The 18,147-nt window shown below is 36.0% G+C and overlaps 1 long non-coding RNA gene and 1 pseudogene across 2 annotated transcripts; one reads left to right on the plus strand and one right to left on the minus strand.

Annotated features, from left to right (window-relative positions):
- The first annotated feature begins 233 nt into the window (after window positions 1-233).
- Window positions 234-11,926, plus strand: LOC148870774 (uncharacterized; annotated as a pseudogene). The gene is made up of 9 exons (XR_016108034.1): window positions 234-391; window positions 4,095-4,185; window positions 10,252-10,389; window positions 10,480-10,598; window positions 10,682-10,814; window positions 10,926-11,054; window positions 11,147-11,226; window positions 11,331-11,465; window positions 11,710-11,926. The product of XR_016108034.1 is annotated as an uncharacterized LOC148870774 (transcript).
- On the minus strand, window positions 2,267-3,645 carry LOC148870775 (uncharacterized). The gene is made up of 2 exons (XR_016108035.1): window positions 3,586-3,645; window positions 2,267-2,502 (listed from the first exon to the last, which is right to left on the minus strand). It is a non-coding gene; the product is annotated as an uncharacterized LOC148870775 (long non-coding RNA).
- Window positions 11,927-18,147: the final 6,221 nt, after the last annotated feature.

Below are 18,147 nucleotides of genomic sequence, written 5' to 3' on the forward strand. Positions count from 1 at the left end.
CACTCCTCCTACGTGGCTATCAGAACATTTTGCGCCCATAGCTAGAGGAGATAGTCAGCACATGTGCATTCTCAAATAGTACTGAATGAATTCTGTGTTTTTGAAAAAAAATTGCTTGTATAGCTAAGAACAACGTAGGGAATGTCCTTGATACCAAAGCATATTCTATTGGTTCGACCACGATAAATGTATAACTATTCGCCGTGAATTGGAGTCATGCATCTCTATTATTTATTGAGAGATGTATAACTCCAATTCACGGCCGATAAAGAGTCCGTAGGAAAAGTAAATAGGAAATCTGGACTCTTGCTGGAGGATGGCTGAGTGGCTGCAGTATGGTGTTGTCTACGCTCACTCTTATCCCGAAGCAAATCAAGCAGTGGATTGGCTGGTGCGTCAAGCTCTCATTTCCTCTTCTAATTCCCTCCCCGTCAATGTTTCATCACTCTCTAGTAATCTATAGTGTATTTATTTGAGTGATATTTGGGGTCGATCTACTTAGGCTTGTGTAACTCCTCCTTTTATCCACCAAAAAATCATGGTGTTGCTTTTCCCATTGTTTTCTTATTCTTTTTTTCCTTTTGAAGCCCAACAGGCAAATAGGCAATCCATATATCAATTTTACTCAGTACACGGGTTTCTTTTGAAGACTTTACAAGGAATTGAGGCTGTCTTTAATTGGCTGCAATGCAAATAAATTTACATTGATGCAAAATTATGGCAGTGTAAATGATTTTAGTGTAAATTTGACATTTTTCTGTTTCAAATTTTAGCTTATTTTGTTTGATTGCAATAGAAATAAAGTAAATTAAGACATAAATCAGAATAAAATAAAACCCAAAACAAAATTAAATAAGAAATTGCATTTTTTTTCATTTGCGCTCTTATGCATTTGTATTAATGCAAATAAAATTGCACTGCAACCAAATACATCATAAGGTACAATAAGACTATGTTTGGTTTTAAAGAAAACGTAGGGAAAGCAAGGGTTAGAGATCAAAAGAGCATGTTTATCCAGTCTTGATTAGCCAAACAACTTAGCCAAACGGGGCAATTACCAGAAAAAGAGCCAGATTCTTCTAGACCCCGTTGGGCCAACACATATGAGCAACAGAATTCCCTAAACTATTTAATCTAGCCCTGCTAGCTAAGCTTGCATGGAGATTTGTTGAGAATAAATCTAGTTTGTGGAGCAGATTGGTAGAAGGTAAGTATCTTAGAGGTAAATGCTTTTGGTCTGTCAAATCTCCCATCAACTGTTCTTGGGGTTTTAGGAGTATGATTGTAGGAAGGAAGCTATTGGAAAATTACTAATGGCCTTAATGTAGACCTAGTGGAAGACCCTTGGATCCCTGACATCCCCTATTTTAAACATTTTGGCCCTTACAACTCTGAGAGGTCAGGATTGAAAGTTAAGGACTTGATTGACTCAGACTCTAAAGCCTAGAAGAATCGGGTAATCTCGGCTCTATTTACATCCCATCATTTCTCAGTGCAATTTTCTCAGCAATAGGGCGGGAGGGAAAAATGCCTCTAAGTCAATTACGACAGTTTTGCTGAACTTATCTAGAGGCATCTACATAAAGCCTCTTGTACTTCATGCTACTAAGGGTAGTTTAGGTATTAAATACAATTTACGACACTTAATTTTTTTCTTTCATTCTTATATGCGATTATGCCCAAAATGCAAATGACGATACACACTTCTCCTTTTCCTCCTCCATTCAGTAGCGAAGCAGTGAGACTTAACATCTCCACCTCCATTCTTTAAAGATTTGAGTGGATAAGAAGAACGAATCACCTCAAAAACGACAACGGCGAAACAGGTTAGGGCTTGGAAATTTTAGTTTTTTCTTAGTTCGCTTGAGGTCTGTTTTTGAAAGCAGATTGATTCTAATCTCTTTTTCCTCTTCTAAATAATCAATCTTCACCTCCTCCCACTCCATTCCAAAGGATTTAGCTGATAGGAAGTTGTAACGCAGAATGAGGCAAAAGCAATATCAGTAACAGATTTGAAGAAAGACACTGGACTAAAAGAATGGACGTTGGTGCTAGTTTAGGATTCCAAATCTTGGATCCACAGACTTAACATCTCTTTCTACGTACAGCTCCGAGAATCTGCAATTTATGCTTGCTATTTCTGATGATATCATATATGAATTTCTATTTTTCAAATTCTAATTCCAGATTTAGTATTTTGGAATATTGATTTTATTGATTTAAATATTTTTGATGGAACATGATTTACTACTTCTGTACCAAAATCTAATTCAGGAATATTGGTGTTATTTGTATCATAGATGAATGATTCATTAGAGTTGATTTTAAGATGACAATAATCAAGAAAATCTAATACTAACAAAATTCTGTACCAAAATCCATAAACATCTACAGTGTTGTCAAACAGAACCTTGACATTGAAGGCCTCCATCTGAGCACGCCACATCAAGACAAAGCCTTTAGTTTCTGTGCAGTTTCAAGACATATCAGGGATTGCATAAGCTGCAGAAAATATGAGACCATTAGAAAGAGACGTGATTGATTGTTTGATAGTCATCCAGCTTAGTTAATATACAAATACATTGTCAATTGATGGTGTTGAGCATTTTGAATGACGACAGCTTATAACTATCTTCTGATGTCATTTCTGAACTAAGCCAAATGAATTCAACTTGACTAGATTTCTGGTGGGCTCTAGGCTATAATTTGTCTAATTTAGCCACTTAGAACTGAATTTTATTGGGAGGACTAGACTCCACATGTTTCAGCAAAAGTAATACACAAGTTTTTTTCTTGGTTAAGTTGGTCCAAATTGGCTGCTATTGACTTACACCTTCAATGGCCAACCAGTGGTTGGTTTCCATCCTGTCGGTGTCATCTGGCGACAAAAGTTCCAAAGAATCCACTTGCAAAAGAGCTACAGGCAAGGGCCAAGTAGTCACTATCATGTTTTTCTAGAGAGGAGATGATGATAAAAAGGAGGGGGGACCATGATAGAAATTTAATGTTCTTGATCTCACACAATAGCCTATCTGATTGCACAACTCAGACATAATTTTGAAATGTATGTTCATGTAAAGCTTGTCTGATCACAGTACTGGATAATAAGGCAAGACTTCTCTCCCATTATAGCTGAAATGTGGAACACATGAATGCAAGTAGAGCTATTCATTCAGTGGGTCTCATTCATGGAAATTATTGGTGCCAAAATCAATCCAATTGAGTGATTGAAAGCCCCATAAACTCAGAAATCTCGTGGATGATAAGTCTTTTGTTTGTCTGTCTTGTATCTTACTATGAGCAAACCTTGTTAGATATGACTAGCAAATTTGTGCCATTCATACAAAAAAATCTACAATTAAAAATATCTAACAAGTTAAATAAAATAGCAATCTAATGGATTAAAAGAGATTAATTTTTTGTAGAATGTGGTCATGGTTTTCTGCAGCTTGTCCTGTGCATGGACCAGATATGGCAAATGATGAAGCATTGTGTACGGAAAGCAGAGTAGGTAAAGAATAAAACAGGGTAATTTTCAACATTAATGGCTACATAGAAATTATACATGGATGGAGAGTTAAATACCCAAGTGGGCTTTTGACAGTACTGAGGCCAGCTTTCATTTCTTCATCCACTCATAACCTTTCTTTCTCTAGACAACTCTGGCAAAAATACCCAAATGGAGAGCAAGATGAGACTCACATTTCTCATAAAGATAAGATGGTAATCACAGTTACAGAGATGGGATAAAGTGTAGAGAGAAAACCAGAAAATTTGGAGGTCTATGCCAAGTAAAATATATGTGATAAGGGATGTCCAAGATTATTGTTCAAAAGCAGGGGTAACTTTTAGCTGGTTTCATAAAGCATTGGAAAGGTTTGAGTAGTTTCTGCTTTCAAAAATGCTTAATCAATTTTTGCATCAGAATTTTCTGAACAGAACACAGTTTCTTGTCTAATGCATTGCAATGATTTTTGCTCTTGACTTCCATGATTTATTGGATCAATATCTTAAGTCCAACATGCACTGATTTGGTAATACATGTTGTGTTTGTTCAATGATCCATAATCTCATCATTCTGTCATTGTCCACAGGATGAAGCTGATATCTTCCCCTTATTATTTGATATTGGTAGAAAATCATGGGAACTTCGTGGTCAGCTTTATAAAGGAGGTCATTCAAGAGGTTGTTAGCATTCCTCTCTCAATTTTACTCTTAAGCTTCATTTCTGGCGTCAGATGTTGCATATTATCACCTAACTTTTGGAACTTATTTTCAATTGTCATGAATAAATAAAAAAGAGTCAATTCCTAGCTTGATCAATGAGAATAGCAGTTTTTGGAAGATTGAAACTATTTTCACCACTCACCAGAAGCTAATCAAACCTGTCTCAAATAGTCAAATACCATCTCAAGGCAGCACCACGAATGGGGTTGCATGGATTACTGGTTGATCTTTGGCTCTGGTTTTGTTATTAATATGGGGTATACAACTATCTGGAGGTGGCTATGATGCTTTTAGGGAGCATTTCCCCTCTTGGAAGCCACTCTGAAAGCAGGAACTAACTTGTTGAAACCTATGACTCCCTCTGACATGACCACAGTGCTCCTCCACCCTCTCCAGAGAAGAAAAGGAAACCCACTAATAATACATGAATCTGTTCTCCAGGCTAAATGCGTACAACTTTTGTCCTTTCTCTGGTTGTCAGGTGAATGAACAGTCTGGATTACTTGTGTAATCAACTGGCTAGTATTGGTATTTTAAACCGTCAATAATTCAGTATTTTTCTATCATACAAGTAAAAGCAGTGCATTTTTCACTCATTTGTTCACATAGTGATTGGGTACTAGCATCTGAAAATAGATATTCTAAACAATTAGATGATTGGAAATTTTCACTCATTTTGGATGAGTATATATAATAGACATCTTTTTTGCATAACTTTTTGTGCAGATATAACTTGCAATTTACTAGATTTCAATTATTCAAGATGTGATACATTATGACATCCACTATGGCTCGGAAGGAAATGTGGAAGTTTTAGAAGAATCCTTATATATATATATTCCCTTACTGGTTTGTTGCCTTCTTGGGGTTGTCTTTCTTTATACAAAAATGTAATGTCTCAAAATAGGTTCCTTTGTGAAGCTTAGAGTTACTGCTATATTTTCTCTTTTCCTTGCATTCATTTTCCCCCATTTCTTTATTAGAGTTTTCCTTATTGTCTTATTACTAAACTGCCTCTGCTTTCTCCACATCAAACTCAAAATGCTAATTGCATCAACTTTCCTTTTCTCTTGCTTCAGATGGAGCCTTCCTGTGAAGGAGAATTGTGTTTTGATAGTGCAAATGTAGCTGCATTGTTGGTGTTAGCCATCTCAGTACCTCTTTCACATGAACATAGTCCCTGCAACATTCCACCAAGAATATTTTCCTATGCACTTCCTTTTCTTGGAAGGATCTCTCGCTCATTGAATGTTTCTACAAATTGAGATGCCATTTTAGCTTACTTGTTTCACTACAGTGGATCCATTCTACCTCTTGCCACAGAGTTGAACTTTTAGGGGAAATGAGCTTGTCTTACCCGTTGCTGAAGGTGGTGGCCCAAGTCACAGTGATCATGAGGGAGCTAATCCTCTAGAAGTTCTCTTGCAACAAATCAGTAACTGTGGTAATAGCTCTGATGCTCAATCTATGTATGTCCCAAGTCATACATCAACCGAATTTGAAGAATGGGTCACAATCTCTGTGAAACGTATTTTTAAAGTAGTTGCAGAAACTTGGCCATACATACAGTCAGGATACACCACTGAAGTACTAAGGACATTAAGGTTCTAATCTTTGTCATTTGCTTTTTTACAGACTAAATAGCTCAATCATTACTTCATTTTGTAGTCCTTCTCCTCCTGGTCCCTGGTGGAAGCATGTAACCCTTGTCATAGTGTAGGTTGTAACATAAGCTTTCATTTGGTCTGTGGGAATGTTCTCTTTTGTGGAAGCTTGATACACAAATATCTCCAGGAGAAGCTATATGCATTTTGGACGTGATGGAGACAGCAATCACTTAGATTTGAAGGGGCCATAAGGAGGATATGGCTACCCACTTTTTCCTTTTTTTTCTTCTTTCTGTCTTGCATTTTTCCATGTAGGTTTGGGAAGAGACCTTAACTGACATAAAGATCACCTTGGTAAAAAACCAGCCCAACTTGACCATCTTAAGAGTCAATTTTTGGATTTGTATCTTACTTTTTGTTTGGCTGGTTTGATCATTTCTATTGGTTATGTAGTCAATGTAGTCAGTGTAGTGTGCAACTTGGGCCTCCTTGCCTAACCTAAAGTAATAAAACCTCAATCTTAACCCAAGGGGCTATACCTAAGGGGCCATTTGAGAATGGGTGAAGTGGCTGAACTGAATGACTTATTGCTTTGTCTTTTGGGGATACAATTATTAAATAATAACATAGTTGAGGGTACAGTAAACAACCCATTTAGATTCAGTCATTAAGAAGCTCACAAAGACAAAGCAATAAATCATTCAATTCATCCATGAGCTCATGTGCCATAGAAATTGTGATATCTATCAATTGAACTAACCCTAAATTGCAAAAAGAAAAAAAAAAGAGAAATTAGGAAAAAACAAAAGAGCTACTTTTGTTAGTCAAGGCAAGGAAAGCAGAGTGGAAGGTGGAGATGCAGACAGAACAATAGGGATTTCTGCTTTTTGAGTGGATACTTATGGATCATGATTACTAATTAGACTTGTTCAAGGGCTGGGCTTAGGGTTGGCTTTTGCCGAATTTTGAATGGGCCCGTCCCGAAGCTCGAGCCCAACATAGTGTAAAGTCAGGCCGAAGCCCAACCCGTGAACAGGTCTAATTGTGATGTTGGATAAGAAATGCATGGGTTAGAATTTGATGGTCTTTAGGTAGTTTTTATCTGCTGTGAAAAACTTTTACTAATTTATGTTTTACCATGGATATTAACTATTCAAAACAATATCAGAGGTAACATTTAAATAAGCACATAATATACATATGTTTGTATTGATGTTACTAGTATAATCTGAGATCAGCTTTGGGTTGTTTGTTTTTTTAGTTCTTTTTTGCACTGCTCAAGGGGCACAACCTTAATCCAACTAGGTTTAAATCAGTTGGCATTTTTCCTATGCCTAATCCAGTTTATCCAACCTAACTCTTTCCGGGGGGGCTGACCCAATTTGTACCCCTAGTTAGTATTGCTCCATCAACTACCATTGGAATGTCATGAACCCCTTGGCTGTGCATCACATCTTCAAGCTAATACTTGAATATAATTGTATCTGTATGTAAGGTTAGTTCTCTCCTTTTAGAGTAATGGTAAATTTGCTGATTGTTGACTGCCTTCTGTTATGATATACAGGAGCTGCAAGGAAGAGTTGGCTACAATTACCACTAATTCACTTGGATCTTTTGATGTTTTAGCCTCTACATCCCAATATCTTCGAGTAATCCAACTGCTAGCAAAGATACGGGAGCATTTTCTGCGAAAGAAAATGTTCCAATTTTATGGAGTTGGAAGGTTGGATCTTTTATTGGAGAAACTAGAATCTGGTCTCAGCGGATTGAGGCACAAGTTCTCAAGTTAGAGCATAGAAGAAGAATTTCATGTCTTAGAATTGATACTTTTGACTTGTGTGTTGAGATTGTGCAAGGTTGAAATATGCTGTCACCTTATCACACTCAATAGATTGTATACTACAATTTCCTTTATAGAACTTCTTTGTGGGAAAGGAACTATTGAACCCTCCAATTTTGTTAAAGAACTACAGAAATTGCTCCTTCAGTTGGGTCCCTAGGATGATGGAGCTTCATATGATCCTTTGAGTTTTAAGAGGTTACTTGAATTCTTCTCCCTCAAGCAGGTTGTATACAATGGAAGATTCAAGCATATGAGAGTAGAACCAGATATCCCTAGTAATGACTCTGAAATCCCTTTTCATTTTGTATCAGGATTGCCTGTGGGCATTCCATTCCAGATTTCTCTATATGATATTTCATTAGAGGACAAATTGTGGATAATGATGGCTGTAGAGAATTCAACTCAACATGCCTTTATAGATTTGGAACAATTTGGAGGTTGTGATGAGGTCAGGACAGTCACACTTAGTGTGCCCTTTTACAGGACTCCAAATGTGGTCTCTTTCTCCTTGAGAGCAACTGTAGGTAGAGAATACACCTCTCATGATGTTCACTTGGTGAAAGGTGGGGCAGGGCCAAAACATGAACTTGCATTTCTTTGTGAGGAAAAAGTGATTTATCTGGTTAATACTTCTATAGATTGATTGTATAAGATTGATACTTCTTGGATAGGATGAAGTTGAAGAGATGATTCCCTCTGCATGTGCTATGCATTACACTCATGCAAATAGATTGTGGACCACTGAGCTCTGTTACGCACACCTAGAGGTAAAATGTTGATTCATTTGTTTGATCATATATTGAAGTGAGATCCGGTCTTCTGTTGAGGTGTTGCAGTTCCCATGAAGTTGCTGAAATGACCAGCTGTGTTCTGTTTGCCCCAAGTCAACAACACAAAATAGAGGTCTGTCTATTGTCTTTTCACCATGTATTCAAGAATCCGCTCTAGCTAATTATGTCTATTGATGTGCATGTGGAATCATCAGTAGTGTGCCATCTTATTGCCAAATGCTACATCAGCATTCAGGTCACATGGGAAAAATAAATGGAGATCCGTGATTTCAAGGAATAAGAGACAACATTTTGGAGCTGATGTGGTTAATCTTCAAGCAAATATTTCTCATGGGAATCCTGTCATCCAGCAATAAGATGACCATAAATGTTGAACAAGTGTAAGGCAATTGGGATGAACTATTTAGGGGGTGTTCTACAACATGAATGTTTTTATTTTCATTTGTTTCTGAAATTGCTACATCAGTGAAAAAACAAGAACTCACTCTTGATCTGTGCTTTTGTTTTGAAAAGCAAAAACAATTTGGGTTTGTTTTAAAAGACAATTCATGTTTTTAAAGCCATCAAAATGATGGTTTTCAAAACAAAAAATAAAATATTGTTAGTATAGAAATCATATGATTTATTTTAACCAGAGATTCAATAATATGTTTTTTTTTTTTTTTTTTTTTTTGTTTCAGTTTTGAAAATGAACATGTACAACCAAGAGCATGTTTACTGTATTTTGACCTTTTGTCTTGGGAACAAATTTATTTCCAAACCAGGTGGTTTTAATTAATTTTGGAGCTCACGACATGAAAACAATTTGCATTGGAAAACTAAGTGGAACTGCTTGGACAAGGTGTGGCCACTGAGTGCAATCTTCTCGCTGTTGCTTTTTAGAAAAATGGCATGCTTGTAAGATCAATCTTGGTGTAATTTGAGGGAGTACTTGCATATTGTCTTATGTTCCTAGAGTAATAGACATAAAATACTTCACTTTAAAAAAAAATAAAAATAAAATAAAAATTAGACATTATATGCTTCTGTTTTTTAAATTTTCCTAGTAAGTGGAACCTGTTTTCCTTTTTTGTTTCCTATGACAACTTAATGAAAGTTTGGTATTTTGTAAAAGGAAAGTGATTGCTATGATTATGTTTGTTACTAATCTTGTAAGATCAATCTTCAACTTAAAAAGCCCAAGTTGAAGACTGACCTGTCATCATTGTTCGTTACTAATCTACTGTACTATCAACCTTGGAGGAAGTAAAGCAACATAAATCTAGCACTGTATTGTTAGTGACTAAATCACCCCTAAATGAGTATGAAAGAACCTGTTCAGTGATTTTGTTGCATTTGGGCAAAGGAAATGATCAAAATAAAGAATCTGAAGAACGTTGGTTTCTTGGATCTAAAATTAAAGAAACTACAGCTTTGTCTTCCAATCTGAATTGCTTGTTCGGTTGGATGATCTCCAAGTCTGCTAACAATTTAGCAGATAGTCTAGCTAGGATGGGAGTTAACAAGGGAGAGCTATAATGGGGAATGCCAGGTCTAGGGAAAAACTTGTTTTATTTTTGTACTGTATGGAGGCTACGGAGCTGTTAGCTAATGGCTGTTGTATTGCTACTATCCTACTCCTATAAGTATGTTCGAGAGTAGTGAAGTATATATTTTCTTTCTCAATAATTTTATTGTAACTTGTCCCAGAAAAGATTGTTGTGAATGGACATGTGTAATGTAATTGCTATTCCCTGGCTATCTTTACTTGCATCCAGTAATTGATATCTATCTTGAGTTGCAGGTCGCTATATTTGTAGTTTTAGCATTGGTTCTGCGACGTAAACCTGATATCTTAATCAGTATATTGCCAGTACTGAGGGAGAGTGTCAAGTTTCAAGGGCAAGATAAACTTCTACTTCTTGTATGGATGATTGCTCAAGTAAGAATTGATCATTTATCATATGGATTTTCTACAAATAAATTGTGTTTATATTCTCTTTATACCTAATATTGAAATCAATTTATTTAGGCCTGTCAAGGAGACTTGGTTGTAGGAATGTTTGCATAGCTACATAACCTCCTGGCTATAGTCAATTGGAAAAACTGTAATCCACAATCCAGAGACTTGGTCTTGCAGTTAGTTGAAAGGTGTGAATGTTTGATTGAAATATAATCTTCCCATTAGTATATTGTGTTGTGGATCTGAAAGTTCCTTGTATTCTTTGATGCAGAATTTTGTCTGCCCCCAAAGCTCGATCTATTTTATTGTATGGTTCTGTCAGAAAAGGGGAGCGGTTGGTGCCACCTTCAGCTTTTGAGATGTTGATGCGAAGCACTTTCCCTGCTCCTTCAGTTCGAGTTAAGGTGGGTTTTGTTAGGAAGTATTTGTAGGATTAGATCATTGAAATGCAATCTGATTGGTCCTGTTATACTGGTAGGAGTTGTAGGCAGTCTTCTGAACTTGTTTCTGTGCAGGCTACTGAAAGGTTTGAGGCGATATATCCCTCCTTGAAGGAGCTGGCACTTTCTGGTGCCCCTGAAGTAAAGCAATGAAGCAAGTTTCTCAGCAAATACTCAGGATTGCAGTTCAAGCAACAGAGGAAAGTATGTTCATTATTCATGGACGCCCTTTATTTCCTTTTTCTTATCAGGTCAGATAATACCTCAGAGCTTGACACAAAAACTCCCTTTTGCAGGCACTTTTGAACCATCCAAAGAAGCAGCTGCTGTTTTTATCTGGTGTTTGACTCAAAACCCTGATTGCTACAAAATTTGGGTAAGCAAGTTGAATCATTAGTATTGCACTTTACATTTAGAGGATGGCTCATAGCTACTATATCATGACTTTTGGTCTTTTTCTTGCTAACATGGTGAAAACAGGACAAGATTTACCTGGATAACAAAGAGGTGAGTGTTGTCATTCTACAAAAGCTGTCCGATGAATGGAAGGAGCATTCTATGAAACATTCTTCTCTTGACCCATTGAAGGAGACTCTCAAGAGTTTCAGACTGAAGGTAACCTTCCAAAGGTTTTGATGCAAGGGTATGGGTTTAAGGTTACTTTGACATATACTAGGTTATGGGTTTAAGGTTTTGATACAAGACTAGGAATAGGCTACATTCCACAGGTTGTTTTTAAGGTAAGAATCATGCAATATATATGTAATTAGATGGTTAAAGATCTTGTGCTTTTGAAAAATTATAGTTACTAATTTGACTAATTCTTTTTGCTTTTTGTTGTTTTATTTTTTTCTTGCAGATTGTAGAAGAAAGAGAATGTAGATGGCGTCGAAATGAAATATATTTTTTCTTTTCTTAGAGTAGGAAGTGAATTGTTTTTTGTATTTTTTATTCCATATTTTTTGTAGATGGATTGTTATTTACTCTTTGAATTTGTATCAATTAATATGAAACGATATTCAGAAACAATGGTTATCTTTTAATAAATATGTGAATGAATTGTTTTAGATAGCAAATTAAATGTTTGTATATAGGTTTACATAAGCTTTGCATATGATAAAACAACTTTTCAAAACACAAATAAATGATCTTTAGAGGCAGTCACAAGTGCTTCTAAATAAGACCAAATAATACTTTAGTGGCAGTTTTAAGTGTTGCATAAAGTTTAAATAGGATTCTTAAAATTACTTTCGGAGGCATTCATACATGCCTCTGTAAAATGCTTTTAGCATCAGTGTTTTAGAGGCAAGATTATGTGCCTCAATATCTCATTTTTGGAGGCACTTATCAGATGTGTCTCTAATTATAAGTCAGGTGCCTCTATAACATTTAGAGGCAATCACCTGAGTTTTTCTATCTTTAGAGGCATTATTTGTTGCCTCTGTAGGTGATTTTTCTAGTAGTGAGGGCTCCCCATGGCTGATGATAATGACAGGCTTGTGTGGCTCCCAGACCCCAAAGGCCAGTTCTCAGTGAAGTCAGCATATTACTTAGTGATGCAGAAGGCAGAGGCAATTGTTAGGGAATCCAGTCAGAATGTGATGCAACTTAGTATGTGGAACAAAACCTGGACTCCGAAAGTCCCACCCAAACTGAAATACTTTTTGTGGAGGTGTTAATTGCTTAAATAGTTTGGCAACGAACCAAGTTTTGTCAGAAGAAAAATACAACAAAACAATCACTGTCCTATTTGCTTAGAGGGACCTGAAACTAACATGCATGCCTTTTTTTTCTGTAACCACGCGAGAGCATCTTGGTTTGGATCTCCTTTGGCTTTCATTGTTGATAAATTTTCACTTATCTACCTTCTCACAGTGGTGGGAGTGGTGGCTTGGCCAAGACAAACCTCTAGAAGCGGTGGACTCTCTTTTGTTCCCTTTTGTTGTTTATCTGTTATGGTGCATATGAAAAGCTAGAAATGCCTTTGTTTTTAATGATGTAACTCCTAGTCTAGGGCTGTCAATTCTTATTGCAAGCAGGTGGATGGAGGAAGTGATGAAAGCTTCCCCTCTCAGATCAATCGACTCTTCCACTAAGTTGGTTCAGAATGATGCGGTTGATAGGTGGGCTCCCCCTACTGGGGTCTGCTCTTAAAGCTAATACAGATTATAGCTTTTTTACCAGTAAAAGTGGCTTTGTTTTGTTCAGATATGAGACTGGGTCTTTTCTTTTTGGAAGTTGTGGTCTGCGCAAAGTAGTCTCCTCTTTATGCTGAGGTCTTTGCCATTAAGCAGTGGTGTTTGGAAACTGCCAGGTTGAGTTTCCAAAACTTAATTGTGGAAAGTGATAATCAGACTGATTAAAGTGTTGCAATCAAGATCATTTAGATTTCAACCTCAAGTTTGAAGTTTGTTAACTGATATCTACAGTATTCTTTCAGATGTTTTGTCCTTTAGTTTTGTGCGCAGGGATGCTAATACCCCAGCGCATTTGCTGGCTTCCAAAGGTGCTTCCGGCTTAGAGGATAGTTGGCACTGTCCTCCCGATTGGTTGCTACCTTCTCCGCCCATCTTCCCCCTTAGACTGGTTGGTTTTCTGTTTGTTTTCTTAGCTTTGTATCTCCTTCGTTTGATTATGAAACTATGATAAAATATTCTACAGTGTTTCATGCCCAAACATCTTTTTTTTTTTCGCACTTGCCGCACCAATCAATCAGTGTATGCGATAACAACTATTACACACCCATGTAATAGTTATCTTCTTCACTCCCAGTATTTCTCTCTCTTCATCCCATTTCCTTTTTGTCGACCACTTTCTTTAAAAGAAAAATAAAAAAGGAAGATATATTAAATCAAGAAGAGCCAGAGGCTATTAAATCATTGTTTCGAATCAAACTATCCATTCCCCTCTAAAACAGTTTTGGTTTGGCCTCCTAGAAAATGAGCAATTCTATTGGATTGTCTATTGCCACGAATAAAGGCTGCTGCTGCCTTAAATCATTGCTTCTTCTCTTTGTGAACCACTCTACCATCTCTTTTCTTGCTCTACAGGAAAGAAAAAAAAAAAAAAAAAGAAAAGAAAAGAAAAGAAAAGAAGCATTCCGCTCGATAGAACAAGCATTCATCTCTTACGGCATATACAAACTCCAAAGATAATTAAGAAAGCAAAAATCACTCTATATGGGTCCAATCTAGAAACCCAAATTCATACCAGAAAAAAAGAGTTTAATCACTCTACATTCTAATGCATAAAAATAAAATTCTATATCCTATGATGAATTATGAATATCAATCAAGATATGTTATATCCCATAATTCAAGCTACCTGTAACTTTCGAAGGAATCTTTTCTCTTCTTTTTCAATGACATCCTCAATTCAATCTGTCCTTGAAATTTGCAGCCAGACTCTTCGAACTTCACGAGCTCCACTACATGTCGTACCGAGGATGAGGGCCACGAATGCAGGAGAATTCGAGCTCTGCCCACTACTATCTCACCCGTGGAGGTACCAATTTCGCTGAAGAAGCCGACTCTAATGACCTCTAATTTCAATGAAGCACAATGAATGGGTTGATCACCACTTTGTATCTTAAACACCATTCTCCAACAGGAGTTTGGTGTGCCGACGGTGACCGGAGTTATATATCTCTCATTGGGTTGAACCCATGTAACCACATAATAGATACTCTTGTGCGAGGGGGAAGATTCAATACTTGTGACAGATCCGATTCCGAGTTCAAGAAAAGATTCAAAATCATCTTCCTCTTCTTGTTCTTCGTCTACTATCACATTTTTGGCTTTTTCAGTCTTCTCCAACGAGAAATCACTAGGATAAAAGCTAGAAACAGGAAAAGGATGGGAGGAAAAACCTTCTATCTGCACTACCATGGCTTCCTTTACAAAAACAGAACTTAGCTCTAGTGTAGAGGAGTTTAAGAAGAAGGTTACTAGTCGTTATTTGTAAAGCATGAAATAAGGACTTAGGCATGTATAAGAAGGTTCCTACTTCCTAGTTGGAGATGGAATCGGTTTTAATAGGGATTTGTGCCTTGTTCAAATAGACTCCTATTCTCTGTATGAAGTGGCTGACGTATGGTTTTTAAAATCGTAGTTTCCTAGGATTCTTTTGTCTTCCTTCCCTCTCACTTCCACCCTCCATGAAAGTTCCGTTTGAGCTTTGATTTTTACTTCTTGGAAACTTTGGAACAGAGACAGACCGGAAGATTAAGAAGTGAAGAAATTCATCTCATACCATTGTAATTGTAGTATATGTTGATCATATATATAGTGTTTGTGTTGGAGGGAGAGGGAAGGTGCTTTCAGCTAGTAGTGTGCAATGTGCAAAATAGTTCTGGAATGAACAAAGTAGTGGACTGAGAAGGGGTGTCAATGGTATTCGAAAATCTGATTTTGAATTCGATATTCGATATAATTGAAACGAATTCGGATAATTCGAATATTTAATCGGTCAAATTCGGATATTCTATTCTTACTGAATAGTTAATCGGATTCGAATCCGGATATGACCTGATTCGATTCGATAAATATCTGAATTCGATCGATTATTTTATTCTTATATATAATATATAAAATATTTTATATAATTTATATATAATATTTAAGTTATATAAATAATTTATATATTTATGTACTTTATATCAATAAAATATTTATTTATTATCTAAAATAATTAATTAATCGAATTTGAATCGAATCGAATATTCAAATATTTAATCGGAGTCGAATTCAGATATTAATTTTAAATATCCGTCGGATATCAAATCGAATTTTTTTAATCGGATTCAAATTCGGATATTATCTAATTCAATTCAAATTCGATCCGTTTACACCCGTAGACCAGCGAGAACTGAACAGCAGATAATGTGAGATTGACCTATTAACTGTCTCAGCCTCAAATTCAACCTAAATCTAAATCATTTAAAATCTCCGTAAAACAAAACCTGGCAATGTACTAAATAACTGTTCCAGTCAAACATTGCTTTCAATCTTGTAACCTGACTGTCCCTCCATGATGAGATGGATAAAATATCATTGGCCTCTGAGGAGTTCAAAAACAATGGTGAAATGGGAAGATTGGCTGAAGGCAATCAAGTTGTCCAACAGATAGTTGGAAGGTTCAGTAAGTCCAGCGATGGTTGGGGCTTGGGAGGTTTAAAAATCACATGGTGAATGGTTGAGATGAGAACATATTTGCATGATGCAAATGCATAAGAAAGACTAATTCTCCACAACTCAGAATGGGCTTGGGCAGCTTTTATTGGGCCTGGGCAGATTGCTCAAGTTATTTAGACTTCTAATTCATGTTTTGCACTTTTATCTTTTATTATTTTGATATCATTGTAAATCGGATACTACTTAAATTCATATAGCTTTTTCCTATCTAAGTGGAAGGATCTTTCTATATATATATATATATATATATATTTCCATTGGCATTAGGGGTGTCCACGAAAAACTGAAAAACCAAACTGAACCGAGAAAATCGAATCGAAAAATGCAGTTAACCTATAAAAAAATGATGGTTAACCGAACTGACTGATATATATATTTATATGTATATTTTATATATATTTTTAATATATGTCACATATTTTCTATGTATTTTATACAAATATATATTCATTATATATAAATATATACTTATATTATATTTGTAATGATCTATTTACAAATATATTATATATTTTTAAAATATTTATAATATATTATATATCATTTATTATTTATAATATAATATTATATAAATATTTATATAATATATTATAAATATAAAAAATTGAAGAACCGAACCGGTCAAAAATTGAAACCGACGAACCAGTTAACTGATGGTACCAATTCGGTTTCGGTTTGACGAAACGAAATAACCGATACCACTGATTCGGTTTACAAAAAGGGGCCATGGTTCGGTTAACCGAACCGTGGACACCCCTAATTGGCATATTGTTTTATACTCCAAATATTTATAGTAAATCAGGTCAACTTGGACTTTAGTGATAATATCACAAGGGATGCCGTTTTATATAGTTTAATAATTTTTCATGTAACACTTTTACATTTATATATATTTATGTGTTGCTGTTATTTACCGGCAATGCTCATTTCACATTTCTGGTGGACGTTTACTTTCTAATGCCTATTAGGGCTATAGTTTTTTTTTTTTTTTTTGCTAACAATTTAGTACTTAGGCTGTCTTTGGTTGTGGTACAAATTTTATTTCCACTGGTGTAAATGCATGAGGGTGCAAAAGGGATGATTGTAAATTCTGCTTTACTTTTACTTCAGATTTGACTTTGTCTTATTTATTTTTAAGAAGTAAAACGATAGGAGGAGGATTATATGTTAGGTGTAAAGTAGGATGGAAGATGATGTGATCCCCACTTTATATAAGAACCGAACGTAGTTTTACATCAGTTTTTGGGATATAAAATCTGCACCGCCAGCGAGTGCAAAGGAAACAAAAAAAATACAAATCTTGTATCAGGAAGGAATGCAAAATAATAATTGCAAATAAACACAGCAAAATTGAACCGGATAGGAATTTTGCACCTGGTGAAGATTTACACTGCAACCAAAAACTTCATAGTGTCTACGTGATGTCTTGCCCAGACAACTTAGAGGGTGTTTGTCAACATGGTTGGTTTGTTTTTGAAAACAAAAACAATTGCCATGTCAGCACAAAACAATACAACTTTGCTGATGTATCAGTTTTTTGTTTTCAGAAAACAAACCAACCATATTGACAAACACTCCCTTAATTTGTCAAACAAAACCAACATTGTAGTTGCTCTAACTAGAGAAATCTTAGCAAAATATACAAGTATAGTCACAATGTTTTGATATTATTAGGGACACTTGGGCGGTGGAAGGATTCCTCAACATGAATGATGGGGCATCAACTGGCGAAACTATTCATCAATCTAGGCATCTATTTAGAGATCTTCCCAGAATGGTCATGGAAAGGATAGGAAATTAATTTGATAAATCCGAAAATACTGTACCATTATTTTCTTTAGTTTGAGTCAAGAAATTATTAGTCGGAGGGGCATGGTAGTTCCCTAGTCCGTATGCTACTTTTGCTCCTACAGATAAGGTGGCCCATCACTATTCTAAAATGAATAAGGCCTGGTTCTATATGGTAAGTGGATATTTAAATTTTGTTAGGCCCAGCCCAAACCTAACTTGCCCCCCTTAGTAAATTAAACTAAAGTAAGCCAAGCACTAAAAAATTTAGCTCAGAACTCAGGAGCGGGCCTGGCCTAATTTGAAGGCCTGACGTT

The sequence above is a fragment of the Nelumbo lutea genome, chromosome 2, assembly GCF_056320005.1.
Source record: "Nelumbo lutea isolate HS-2025 chromosome 2, American lotus-T2T, whole genome shotgun sequence".
Lineage (NCBI taxonomy): Eukaryota > Viridiplantae > Streptophyta > Magnoliopsida > Proteales > Nelumbonaceae > Nelumbo > Nelumbo lutea.